The sequence below is a fragment of the Cheilinus undulatus genome, linkage group 3 (assembly GCF_018320785.1).
Source record: "Cheilinus undulatus linkage group 3, ASM1832078v1, whole genome shotgun sequence".
In the NCBI taxonomy this organism is placed as follows: domain Eukaryota; kingdom Metazoa; phylum Chordata; class Actinopteri; order Labriformes; family Labridae; genus Cheilinus; species Cheilinus undulatus.
The window spans coordinates 31,311,323-31,324,548 of NC_054867.1; the positions used below are offsets into that span (position 1 = coordinate 31,311,323).

Genomic DNA, 13,226 nt, shown 5'->3' on the forward strand with positions numbered 1-13,226 from the left:
AGTAGGGACAGGGCTGAATGGGAGAAAATGTTGCGCTGAAACCTCTATACACATTTCAGCATTGATAGTACCTTTCCAGATGTGTAAGTTACCCATGCTGTAGGCACTAATGCAACCCTACACAATCAGAGATGTAGACTTGAACTGAGCTCTGATAACAATCTGGATGGTCCCTCTCCTCTTTGTCCACAGGACACAGCATCAGTGGTTTCCAAAAAGAATTTCAAATTTGGATTAATCTGACCACAGAACAGTTTTCCATTTTGCCTCAGTCTGTTTTAAATTAGCTTTGGCCCAGAGAAGATGGATCACATTCACATATGACTTATTTGAATTTAACTTGAATTTGTGGATGGCACGGTGAACTGTGTTGATGGACAATGGTTTCTGGAAGTGTTCCTGAGCCCATGCAGTGATGTCCAGTACAGAATCATGCCTCCTCTTCATGTCCAGCCGCCCGAGGGTCTGAAGATCACAAGTATCCAATTTTGACCTTTGGTCTTCTCTCTTGTGCTTAGAGATTTCTCCAGCTTCTCAGAATCTTTTGAGGATATATCTTACTGTAGATAGTGGGATATTCAAAGTCTTTTTTTTTTTTTTTTTTTTAAAGACAATTTTTCGCAGATTAAGGAACCTTTGCCCATCTTTACTTTTTTCTTGTATGCCCAGTCGTGTTACTGGCCCATTGCCAATTAACACAATTGTTTTAAATGCCCCTCCAGCTGTTTTTCATTGGTGTCACTTTTCAAGCCTTTTGTTCCCCAGCCCCTCCTTTTTCCCAAAGATGTGTTCCTGCCATCAAATTCAAAATGAGCCAATATTTTCCATGAAATGATAAAATGTCTCAGTTTCAAAATCTGATATTTTTTTAAAATTCTTATTATGAATAAATAAGACTTTATGAGATTAGCAAATCATTGGAGTCTGTCTTTATTACATTTTTTACACAGTGCCCCAACTTTTTTGGAATTGGGGTTGTTTAAGGTGCTGGGCAGCAGTAACTGCATTTGCTTCAATAAGTTTCACTGTGCATTGTCCCTTTAAGGAGAGGGCATTAGGCAAGGAAGCAAAGCTCTACAGGGCTACAGATTGGTACAGTTGCTCTGCGTAGTTTTGCCAGTTTTAGGTAAAAATGCAGAAAAAACACTGTGGCTATTCAAACATTTTTAAGTATTTTATTTTCCCGCCAGAAAACTTTTGTGTTTGGCACTATTTTGTGATGCAGCTTTTGGCTACGTATTCTTCCGCCTCAGTGTATTGTCATCTCAGCTGTTTGGGTCTGCAGGCTTCAACAGAGACAAAAGTAACAGATATTGTGTCTTTTGCCCAATTTACCAAATTACGTGGAGTGTCTCAAGTCCTTTGCGGCCTTTTAAAGACACAAATGTGATGTTAACAGAGAGCAGAGGAGGCAACATTTCTTTTTATTTGTGCAAATAAGACAGTATGCAGGAGTTTGCTCACTATTTTTGGTAATGATCATCAAGAAATTACCCAAAATCGTGTGCATATGACTTACTCTTCTGATGCTATTGCATTTATTATTTATTATGGTTGAATATGTACTTGAAATGTATCAAATATTATAATTCTGGTTGCATGACAACCCTTGCTTGTTCTAATTCTTCCAATTGACAGGAAATAGAAAAGGGTGGTGAAAAAAGCTACAATTTTGCACCTTTGACACAGAAATGACATTGTCTGCATTCCTCTGCTTAGCGTCATTGTACCACAAGTGTTCATTTTTCAAGTGATGTCTTTGAGGTCAACCTCGACCTGCTCTCAGCCCGGCCTGCACCAGCAACGCTATCAGCTCTTTTGATGAATGACTATCTAGGAGCACAGTGACCATATTGAACTTGAATTACCCCTCCAGTCTTTTTCTCTGCTTCTCTCTTCAGATGCCCCTCCTCTTGTACCTTGTGAGCGAATTTGCTCTGCATTGGCTTAATCACCTCTTCAGAACTCATCATCTTCAAGGCCTGGTGGCTATGCTAACGAGCTTTAGCAATGCTCCGGGGGCGGCTGGCGGTGCTGTGTCTATCCGCGCTGTCAGAGGCACAGAGGTGGGGTGGAGCAGTCCTCCCACCCCTGCTACTGGGCCCTCCTGTCTCAACACATTACTTCACCAGCCTCATCGCTGCTCCCGCTCTCTCCTCCTTGCAGCACCTCAGGCATGCGACTACTCCCTAATGCTGGCATTAGGAGAGAAAGAGGAGGGGTTAGCTGAGTGTGTGCTGTGCTCAGAGGCTGCAAATACTAAAAGGCTGGCGACACAAATGTGAGATTATAGAAGAGAGACGTGCAGTTGTATGTCAGGAGAACAAAAAAAAATAACACAGGCAGACAGAGGGAGCTATAATAAAAGGGAGCAAGAGATTGAGAGACAAAATGAAAGAGATAAAGCTCACTGATCGCTCAGATATTACATTTAACCCCTTGCTAATCTTCTCAGTGGTGCAGCTGTCGGGCAGCCGCAGAGATGACCAGATCTGTTGGTTAGGCCGTGGGCTGCTGCCCTGAGCTGCGTGAGCAATGACAGTAGGAACTGCATGAGAAGCAATACACTTAACCAGTAAGAAGTTCCTTCCACTGCCTCCATTAGTTAAGACATCAGAGCTCCACAGCCGAGTAGTTTACTGCTGAGGGCGGGACACAGTCAAACAATGAGCAGCAAGAGTCTAAATGGGTTCACTTGGTCAACATCGATGACCTGAAATCTGACTAAAGTATCGCTTCACAAACCAAATTGTACTCTTATTTACTCTAGATGTAGACTTGCTTGTTTGTTTAGGCCCATTGTTCTGCTACATAAACCAAGTGCACCTGAACTTGAGGTGATGAACTGGTGAACAGACCTTTTCCTTCAGTTTTTTTTCAGTAAAAAGCAGAATTCATAGTTCAATCTATAAGGGCAAGTCGCCCAGGTCCTAAACCGTCACACTACCCCCACCATGTTTTCCTCTTTGGGGGACGGGGCTTTTTACTCTTTTTGGCAGCAGTGATTTTGGCCCTGGGTCTGTCCCATGGATACCATTTTTTCCCCACTTGCTGGTGAGTCATGAACACTGACCTTAACTGAGTCAAGTGAGGCCTGCAGGTCTCTAGATGTCGCTCTGGGTTCTTTTGTGACCTCCTGGATGTGTCATTGATGAACTACTGGAGTAAATTTGGTTGGTCGGCCCCTCCTGGGAAGGTTCACCACTGTTCCAAGTTTTCTCTATTTGTGGATAATGGCTCTCAGCATGGTTCGTTGGAGTCCCAAAGCCTTCAAAATAATTTTGTAACCCTTTTCACAAACATAGATGTCAATGACTTAATTTCTTATCTGTTTTGGAATTTCTTTAGATTGCGACGTGTTATTTATTTATTTTTTTAATCTTTTTGTCAATTGCACTTTGTTAGACAGGTTCTATTTAAAAGATTTCTTAACTCAACTGGTCTGGCAGTAATCAGGCCTGGATGAGGCTTGTGGAACTGAGCTCAGCTTTCCACAAAATGTGTTCAATCCCATTTAGTTCATGATTTAACAAAAGGGGCACACAATGTTGTGCATTGACCAAAGTGGTTGCCAATAGAGCTTACCTTTAGAGCTTAAGAGGGATATAATTTTCTACAACAAAACAAGTTAAATCACTTTGGTTAAAGTGTGATGAAAACTTGCTTGTCTATATGTTAATTTCTTTGTTATTGTTTGGGTTTTATGGGTCCTTTAAAGGGGACATATTATGCACTTTTTCATGCTTTTCTAACAAAAATATGTGCCCCTGGCCTGTCCACAATCCCCTCAAATACCAGAAAAATCCATTCCCTTCCACCCTCTCTTTCTCCACCTTTCATAAAATGTACCGCCCCCAGGTTTGGTTGACCCTCCCTGCTTGAAAGAAAGTCCCCCCCCCTCACCTGATTCTCCTCTCAGCTACCAGCTGGGATGCTGGATAGCTCAGTGGGTTACCTTGCTGACTTTGTTCTGGGAGATTGATGGTTCAAATCCCAGTCAGGTCCTTAACTGAATAATAGTGTCTGTGATATTGTAACAGCAGGAGAGCCACATCCCCCTCCTGAGAGGGGTGTGGTCAGGGGTGGAGTCGGACAGCTCATTAGGATTTAAAGCCACAGACACAGAAACAGCTTGTTCTGAGAAGGGCCAAAACAGAGGGTTATAAGACATGCAAAAATCCAATACTACAGTGTTTTTTCAGCAACAAACTTCACAGGCATGTTTATTGGGACCTCTGAGACCGATATAAACTTGTCTTAAAAGGGTAAAATATGTCCCCTTTAACTGCTGTGGTTTTAAAATTACATTTAGTATCCTGAAAACCATACCAAACTCTCCGTTCCAGTGATGAAGTCATAAAACCAGCTGCTGTCAGTCGGTTACAGCTTGAATAACTTGTCTAAAAGATAAATGTTGGAAACATAAAGTGTATTTGCTCAGCTGAAAGCTTTAGATTTGCCTGACAAGAGAATGAGAAACTCATCTAATATAAAGAGGGTGGCAGAGACAGCCTGATTAACTTGTCCTGAGGACATACATATGCGACAAGACACATGACTTGTTTCAGCTCTGCTGCCAAATGCAGTGTAAAATACGTTTGTCAGGCTGCAGCTTGATTAACATTTATAGAAAGCAGATGTTTGTTTAGAGGTTTGACTTTTTTACTTCCTTTTTTCCTTGGAGGAATTTCTCTAAAAGCACAACTGACTGTTTAATCTTCCTGTGTGTCCTCTGGAGTAAATTGGCTATCGTCTGTATGATGCATGCTGATAACCTATACTGTTATCGATGAGAGCATACATGACTGACATAATCTTACTCAGCCACACTGGAATACTGAATCTTATTATCTGTCTGACATTAAGTCTGTCTGCTGATTAAACCTCCAAACAAGAGTGAAAAATATCAGGGAATTTCTCTGCACAGTCAAAGAGGTAGATAGAGTATGAAGGTGGGAATAAGTCACATCAAAGTCTCCTTTTTAGACTGCCTGAATGAGGTGGTTTGACCACACATAGAGGTGCCTTTACTAAACTAGGCTGAGATGTATGTATTGCTCTGGGGGAATTTTTCAGCAGAATTGCAGAGGGATAAAAACACTGCAATTCATCTGAATATTCTCAGGGCAAATTAGCAGAACTGCGCTAAAAGGCTTAAAAAAAATCTGAAAACAGTAAAAAAGCAGAACAGCTGCCAGGGCGGCTACCGCCATCCTTTGAATGCTACCACACGAGTCCTGAAGTGTTTGGAGAGAGGTACTGGATTGCTCTCTTCCTCTAGAAAAAACTTCACTTTTTTGAAGGATGGAGGAGGTAGATCCTCTAAATGTCCATGAAGATTGAGTTATTATTAGATATTGTGGGGGCAATGGATTAAGCGCATTAATTAAATGTCTTGTTTCATAGTTAAGAACCTTAAATCAGGGTTGCCATGATACCAGAATCTTTAATTGCTGGACAGCCTGCTGCTGTGGATCAGTCTGACTATAACTACTTCAACCATCATTATCAGCCTCATATCTATTATCATTACTGTAAGTGTTAGAGTGAATCTAAGAGCTGCTCAGCTTCAACAGCTATAATTACCAATATCAGTCCTCTTCATCTCTTTATCATCTTAGCTGCTAGTGCTAATATTAGGCGGCCTAATCTGTTGTCAAACATGCTATTATTGCAAATTCTACACAGAATGTTACCTTTATATCTAACATTGTAATCTTATTGAAGAAAGACTGTAGAGTCTTAAGATACATTTTTGGCCTGGACAGTCATGAAATTATCTTTTTCATTGTTTTTGCCCTGCTCAGTTGTCTCTGCCTATCTCTCTCTGTGCTCAGGGTGGATTAATGTTGGGCCTTTTTAAATACTACAGTCTAGACCTGCCCTCTTTGTAAAGTGTTATGAGACAGCATGTTATGAATTGGAACTATACAAATACTGATTGTTTGTTTGATTGATTGATTAATAAAACTTTGATTCTAGAAAATATATAGCAATATCAATTCCTCTTACAGTATCATGATCAAAAATGGAAGTCCCAGGCACCCAGTATTTGTAAATATCATGTTTGACTTTTTGAAATTTGGTCTAAATTTTGGATAGACTCATTCCTCTCCTATCAGACCTATCCACAGGACGATACCTATATGATACTTATCATTACTGCTGATTGCTGAAATAATCCATGAGAGTCTGGCTGCAGCCTGTTCATTTCTGACGGCCACTCTCACAGAATGTCATTTGAGATGCAATATATATCTCAGAACAGAAACACACGATAAAACTTTGAAAATAAATTCAGATTAAGGCTTCCTTCAAGGGTTAAGATAAGGATTAGAACACCGAAAGTCAAAAGTTTAAACCTAAACTAAAAAACTGATTACAAAACATTAAATAAAGCTGAGTTAACAGTCTTCTTACAGGAAAAGCTTGTCCTCCATGAAAACATTCTAACATTGCTCACGTAGCCCCATTAAGTGCCTAAGCAAGGTAGGTAATGTACCTACATAGCAGAAAGGAGCTAAAGCTAAGCTCACAAAGCAGCAACGTAACCTATGTAGGTTGTCATATGCATGACTATGTTAGCTTTAGCTGATACAATACTCTGAGAATGTTTACAAAAGCTAGCATGGCTCACGTAGCTCCATTAGCTGCATAAGCTACGTAGTTACTACTTAGCTAATGGATCTACATTGCTAACATAGCTAACCAGCTAAGCTCACAAAGCAGCTGTGTAGGCTACGTAGGTGTAATTTGCTTAGTGTGCAACATGAGTTTTAGCTACATTTTCTAAATATTTTGCTAAAGCTCACGTTGCTTAAGCTAACCTTGCTACATTGGCTTATGCAGTAAAGTTAATTATGTAGCTAGCCTAGCTGTTAGCTTTAGCTCAAGCTAACAAAGCTTAATCAAGCCACCATTTGTGTAACTGCTTCTAAAATGTGTCTTATTTCAAATGTGACAGCCAGACTTTGTGAGTATGAATAAAGTTGTATTCAAAAAAAAAAATCTAAAACTGGAAATACACTGTACCAGCAAATCATGCCGCTTCCTCTCTGAGATATACAGAGTCTCAGACAAACGGTCTGTGAGAGTGGCTGGCGAGTGTACGGTCTGCTGCCAAAGCCCTCTCTGAGTAGTGGTAGTTGAAGCATCTTAAACAGTGTTTGAGTTATCACAGTTTCAAACATTCTGACCAGAGATGAACAATATAATAAGTCATCTATCCATATCAGCAGGTATGACATTTTTAACAATATTTGTAACAGATACATTTGCTACATCAGCTGTAGTTTTATCATCAATCCTTAAACTTTAAAGTATGATCTAAAGACTGGAGTTAGTTTCTTTCTTTATCCTTAAAGTTTTATGTGTTCTTGGGATTAAAATCTGAACTACATTCATATATCATATATCAGTATCGGCTAAAATAAATATTTAAATATTGGCAAATGTCAAAAATTCAACATTGTGCACCCTTAATTCTGACAGCTTAACCTTGGGTGTAATGGCAGTGTGGTTGTTGTAATTTTTTTTAAAGATTAAGATAACTATATTTTGCTGTGCCATTTAAGTTTTCTCAGATGAAAACTTTGAGATAAAGGTTTTATAAGAGCACTCCCTATTGTAATGTTTGAAAAGGCTTTCAAAGAAAGGTTTACAAGGACATTGAAATGTTCATTTTATTCCACGTGTACTACGAGATTTTTTTAGTTTCTTTTGAATAGCCACGAAGGTTGCTGATTTTTTTTCTCAGCTCTCAGTTGTAGTGCTGTGTTTCAAGGTCATCTTATGTTGCATTAGGGACTTCAATCACTCATCTATGCCAGTTTCAGACTAACTATAAAAAGAAGATTGCTGGATTTGGAGCTAGAAACAACACACCAAAGCATCCTGTGACATAACTATAGTGTGTTGGCTGGTCTCACAGTGTGCTCATGTATTGATAGACTCCTGATGAGACAGGACAGACTCCGCAAGGTGATCAGTTCATGTGAGGGACAAAAGGGGACACCTGTTTTCCACTGTTGAAACAAACAGATTGTGACAGAAGAAGTAAATAAAGAGCAGAAAACATGACCTGACCCTGTTCTATCAAGACCTCAGAGGGACAGCACATACACACACACTTAATGGCAGATGACACCCTGTTGTCCTGCAGCAGCACAACCCCCTGAGAGAAGGCGGGGTTTACTGTGCTGCTGTTATGGGGAAATGAAATAATGATCTTTAAACACTTTGCTAATGTTTTTGGACTTGCCTGTAGTGTGAGCTGTAATGATCTAAAATTTGGTGTAAAAATGAACACATATACTGGGGTTTCCCTCAGGCCTGGTGGCAAGTATCTCCTGACAGTGGCTGGCAGCCTGGCAACCCCTGTCACAAGGGCCGCCAGCTTGTAATAGGAAAGGGTCAAGTGTTAAACAGCAGCATCAGACAGAAGGATTTGAAGCTCTGCTGAGAAGTTTGAGCTGACAATGAACGGACTATTAATAGCAATAAATAAATGAATAGAAGACCGTCTTTAAGCATGTGTGTTAGAGAGCAAAGGCTGTCTCCTCTTTGGCATTGTAGCGGAGTGAGTGTATGTATTTTACAGGGGAGGTGACAAATGATGGTGCAAGGCATCAGGGCATGTAATGAGGGAGGAAGGAAACTGAAGTGAAAGGCACAACAAGTTTGATTTTTTAGAAAACCTGTACATATTTATGATTTTTTATGGCACCAGTTTCAAACCAGTACACCCAAGAAGTCTTCTGAGAGGCACCAGGGACAGTTGGAGCAACAGAATGGCATGCAAATTGACACAGACAGACAAGCTGCCAATTATAGCTGCAAGATGGGTCTTTATGAGCTGCAAAAGCAAAGCATCTGCACTCATCCCTGTTCCTTGTCCACCTTTTCTTACCACCCTTTTCCCTTCCAATCAACTTTCCATGAATATTCTTTGATACAATACTCTGAGAACAGCCTACCCTTCAGGAATAACCTTCTGTGGAGTGAAAATATCCAAACACTCAAATTTATTTCCCGAAAAATGTTGGAGTTTGTCCCCCGAACGAAACAAAACATAGCTGAACAAATTAAAAAACATAAAACATGTTTAAAGACCAAATCATTGCGAAAGGACAAGCATGCATGTATCTCAATTTAGTCCATTTTCCAAAGAGGTTTGGTTGAAATTTAGTAATTTCTTGAGGATTTTCCTCTTATCTTTGAAAAGAAACAGCTTTTTTTTTTTCCAAGAAAAGGAGATACATGAGTAGAAATTGTGAGTTAAAAACAGAAATTTTTACTTTTGATCTCAAGAACAACTAAAACTAGATTTTCCACACCCTTGTCATACATTTGACCATTTTACTTGGCGGAGAAGGCTCTGTTTAAAAGAAGCTCCCTGGGTTAGACAAGCAGAATGCTTTAACTTTCCAGGGATCACACGGCTAGAAACCCCCATGTGTATAGATACATTTATGATAATTTGTATTGAATACAATAAGATTTGTTCAAAAGCAATTAATCACATAAATCTGAATGTGATGGTGCAGCAAGCTTTATGCTATAAAGGAGGAGGCTGGGGTGGAGAAGGTTGCCAGCAGCCGCAGTATTTCATGTTTAAATACATCGCTGTGCTGAGAGACAGAGTTGTGATTGGCTGTAGGAGTCCCAAGGTGATAATTAGGATCAGCTGGCTGCTAGGCTTCATGTATTAATTTAATGTTTATCAACTGTTAACTTGGACTTTTTTGCAAATATGTGACCCACTGGAAAGAGCTTCATGACCTGCTTTTGGGTCCCGGCCCACCAGTTGAGAACCACTGTTCTAGACAACTGTCAAATCATCTCTAGGACTATGGTTGTGTATACTGAACCAGAGTGTGAGAATAAAGACTTAACTTTTGCAGGTGGTTTGAGTTAATTAGCTGATTGACTATAAATTTGACTTTTCCACAATTTTGTAATATGTTGAGTTAATGGGTTGTTGATTTTTTTTCATTTGACAGAAGTAATCACAAGGATTAAAACAAACAAACAAACAAAAAAAAACATTTAAAATATTTTACCTTGTATCTGATAAATCTAGAGTATGTATGTATGTTTTAACTTGAAGAACAGGAAAAATTGACCTTTTCATGATATTCTATTTTTCTGAGGTGACCTTTCTTGACTGATAATGACTGCTGATGGCATATCAGGAACATGAAGGGTTGTCTTATTTCATAGAGGGAGATTTCACCACTACTCCTCAGAACTCTGAGTGGAAAGGAAGCATTTCAAAACTTTAAAAAGAAATACTTTCCTAAGTACATGATGACATAGCTGCTAGTGTGACTGATGAAATATAAATCAGCTGTTTTTGGTTGTTATTCAGGTTGCTCAGTAAGAGGTTAAGTATGTTTATAGATTTCTTTCTAAAGGAAAAAGTGGTAGATCTATGCTCTGCACAGGCATGTTTACTGAGATTTGTTACAAAGTGTTGTTGACTTAAAACACATTTTGCTTTTTAGTAACTTTAACTGAAACTTCACAGTTCTGCATTTAGAAGCTGCTGAGGATGTGCTTGCAGAGCAGCCCACACTTATTTCCAGTCATCTCACTCTTATATTTAGTTGAGTTGCTGCTTTTAGAGTTCAGAGATTCCTGTCGTTTTAAATTTCAGTCAATAACTTTCAAACTGAATAGTTTATCACTCAGATTCATCTGCATGCTCTGACTGAGGCTTTCTCAGCACAGATTCAGTTGTATTTTTAATGGAGTTGAGCTGATTGATGATTTATTCACCTGTTTACTCGTAGATTGTTTAACATGCATACACACAGACACACATGCACACACCCACCCACACACAAAATATGTTACATATGTTTTTTAATCAATGAGTTTTCAAGTTCGCATGTTTTGGGGACTGAATGAAGTTGCTAGTTTTGCTACTTAAAGGGGACTTTTTGTTGCTGTGAGCTGGACTTGGTGAGATTCTTTAGATTCTCCTCTTTCTAACAGTCTATAACTTGATCAAGTTTGCTTCATATTTCACACTTTTAAAGAGTGTGGTATTTACACATTATATAAATTTGCATATCAAACAATTCCACAAAAAATCTATGTATAATGAAATAAATCTGATTAATTAGATAAAAAAAATAAGACAAAAAAATAATAGAAATAAAAATAAATAAAAAAATATGATATTAAAAAAATAAATTAAATTCATTGTGTTCGCTGGGAAGAGAAGAAGAGAAATATATCCTTGTACAGTACGTGCCCATAAAGACGTGAACTATTCCGACCAAAACCATTTTTGAACCGGGCTGTAAAAAGGTTTATTTCTGATATAAAACCAGCATTTTAACAAACAGTAGGGTGTGAATGTGATTGTGGTGCTTCTGCAGACAGCCTCAGTGGACACTTGAGGACACTGGACCTGCAGTTTTTTACACTGCTGCATTGACTTTATTTTTCATCCACAGAGGTTTCTGCTTGTTGCATTCATGGCCATACTAGGATGCAAAACTTAGTTACTTAGTTGAGATGACAGTGTTAATCAACGTACTAGTATATAACCAATTCATAATCCTTCCAACTTAATCATAAATCATACATGGGTAAACCGTATTGTAAGGTATATCTTTTATTTTCTTAACTGAAATTGAATCATTTTTCCAAGCATCACAATAACTGAGATGAACATCACACACTGAGCTGTAATGACATTTCCACTACTTATCGAGGTGACAGCAGTTAATATCAGTTGCCAGGCTGAAATATTTTTACATTGTGCATTTTTTATTTTTCATTCTAATTTTAGAGTCCCAGGGTGGGGACCTGTGCCTCTGACTATAGCTGAGTCCTGCTTGCCGGTGGATGATCCTTCATTTCCTCTCTAATCCACAGGCCTGACCACGTGTCCCCATTGAAGGAGTCCGAGGGGATTGACCTATATACCTGCTGACTCTTACTGACCTGTCACAGCCGTGGTGTGGCGTGGCACAGCCTGGCACAGTGCTGCGACATGTGCTCGCTCTCGCTTCGCATTGTGCATTTTATCGTCTTAAACCTCTGTTCAGTCTGACTGTGCACAATAGAAACGGATACGATGGTTTTAGTGGCTCTGATGGGGATTTAATGGAGTAACCTGCACTGCTGCTATTTTAGTGTGAAGGTTACTGCTCTGAAACAGGATGGAAGACAGTGAGTATAGCTAACTTGACTTCATGAAATTAGACTTCTACAGCTGCATTTTTGTTGATATTTACTTACATCTGTTTTTTATGTGCATTTTTACAGGCATCAGTGTATTTTTACTGTTCAGGTGCTCTTATGCTTGTTAGATAATAATAGCTGTGTCATTGTGTCTTGATACTGAACTACATGTGACGTATTCCTCCAGTCACCTCAAACTCACCCCGTTCACACCTGCTCAGCTGTGTACCCCTTCCCACGTGGTCTTTAATAATTCACACTGACCCTCTGCTCCCCTGACCTTCAGTTGTTACAAATTAATTATGATCTCCTCCATCATGTACACCTCATTAATCTCTGAGGGACACAGAACATGAGGGATCATTTATGCCAGTATATTGTTACATGGGTATTCTTCATAATTTGGTGCTTTAATTTTACTTTGAAGGCTGATGTGGTTGCATTTTTTGTGGATTGAAAAAAAACAAGGCTGTTTTAATAGGGAAGATGCAAGGCTGCCCATAAGAGGGGATAAAGGGGAAGAGCTTTCTGGGGCCCAGCCAAATGGGGGTCCATGGAGATCAGAAAATCATAGTCCATTAAAAAATTAATCTGTGATAACCATGAATTATTATTATTATTTTTGAAGATTTATTTTTGGGCATTTTAGTGCCTTTATTTCACAGAGGAGGACAGTTGATAGAGTCGGAAATGGGACAAGAGTAGGGACAGACATGTGGCAAAGGGCCATAGGTCAGATTCGAACCTGGGCTGTGTACATGGGTTGTGCCTTAGACAGCTAGGCCATCTGCATGCCCCAACCATGAATTATTTTTCACCTAAATAATAACCAGTTTTATCAAAGCAATAAAAAAGACAATTATTGTTCTATTCATTTATGCTGTAGTACAATACAGTTTTTTTTTTCAAAATGTAAACCCCCTTTTCTTAAAACAAAATTGCCCTTTTTTTTTGGTAATGTTAACAAATATGGATGGGCCCACTAATATAATCCATTAGGAAACGCCAGACTTTATGGCTAAACTGAT

General features: G+C 39.1%; 1 protein-coding gene across 1 annotated transcript in view; it reads left to right on the forward strand.

The window, feature by feature from the left end:
- Nucleotides 1-13,226, forward strand: part of bsnb (bassoon (presynaptic cytomatrix protein) b) — a 108,956-nt gene that overhangs the window by 56,398 nt on the left and 39,332 nt on the right. The gene's annotated exons all lie outside the window — the stretch shown is intronic.